Source organism: Halyomorpha halys, unplaced genomic scaffold (assembly GCF_000696795.3).
Source record: "Halyomorpha halys isolate HHAL.00 unplaced genomic scaffold, Hhal_1.1 Scaffold370.1, whole genome shotgun sequence".
Classification (NCBI taxonomy): Eukaryota; Metazoa; Arthropoda; class Insecta; order Hemiptera; family Pentatomidae; genus Halyomorpha; species Halyomorpha halys.
In genome coordinates this window covers 62,371-63,802 of record NW_027107863.1, presented here as the reverse complement: position 1 = coordinate 63,802, position 1,432 = coordinate 62,371, and positions in this window count along the sequence as shown.

The following is a 1,432-nucleotide window of genomic DNA, read 5'->3' as shown; positions in this document are numbered from 1 at the left end:
CTTAAAAATTAATAAAAAAAAGTTATTTCTATAAAACAATAAAATTAAATGAAAAATATATATCAGATTAATTTTAATTGCACAAATAATTTTTTGAAGTAAAAAAAAAATAATCCTTGGTTATAATCTGTATGATTCTAGCCCCATCTTCCGAAAGGACTACTTAATCAAGAACACACATCATGAATAATATATTTTAAACATTGCAATAAAATCCAATTTCCTTAGTTAATACATACATAACTTAATATAATAATAATCTAAATAACTTTAAATGCATTTTTTTTCCTAACCCCTTTAACAAAAATTTATTAAAACGAAACAAATATATATTATTAATCAGGATTATGTCCTTTTACTGGAACATAGCTCCATTCTAAGGAATGGCTGAGTTTATACAATATTAATTATTACTTGCCTCATTTGTGAGATGTCTGAGGTATTGGGGCACACCCTGTTTCACTTTCTTTCAATAAAACTAAAACTAAAAACTAAATATGTGTCTTAGTCACTGGTTGTTTTCAATTTTACTTTTCTCTAAGTCTTGCTAGTGGACCGGAGATGGCGCTGGTGTCAATATCTGAAAGAGGAGGTTGGTCAAAAAGTGGAGGGAGTCAAAGAACTTGACATGCCTTCGACCAATGAACTCTGGTACATTGGGCAGGTCAAGGAGTTAATGTAGTTCTGGAGGATTCTTCTTTTTCCACGATGTAGTTCTCACCAACTTCTAAGGCATACTGTCCTGGAATTCCTGTAGGTGGTGCTGAGTGTCGTCATAGATGTACGTGAAGATTGGCACCGCGTATAGAAGTGCCGGCCTCAGAATACTCTTATAGATTTGCAGTTTCAGCCGCTGAGAGAGCGCTAGTGTAGTGAGGAGGTGGTAAGTGCGGCCTTCTTACTGTTCTGGTTTTCTGGTAGAGGTGGGTGGAAAACTTGAGATTTTTTTTCGATCCCTCTTAAACAGAAATAAAAAATGAATTAGTAAGTGCATTACTGTGAAAAAGAAAAGTAATTCGTGTTGTGTCTTACCTTTTGTATTTTAAGGTTACCTGTTATGTTTAATATCATATATGAGCTATCCATTCTAAAAAGGAGCTATTTTAAGTCCGGAGGTGAGAGGCCTCCTCGTGTTGTAACGCATATAAGATAAAAAAATAAAATAAAAAATCGTGAATTAATAAAGACGATAGATAATGGTGAAATAATAAGAAAACAGTCAGAAGTCGAAAAGAAGTGTGAGGGAGGGGGTTGGGGTGGATCAGAAGATTGAGCTATGAGGTAATGTTAATAGGGTTTTTGGAACCTTTCCTGCCCTGCCACCTCGCAGGAAGGGAGAATGGAGTGATAGACTGGAATACTGGATTGAAGGACGCAGGGAGACTGTCGAAGAATTTAATGTGTCTCCGTGTGATGTGTTGTACAGTTTCTA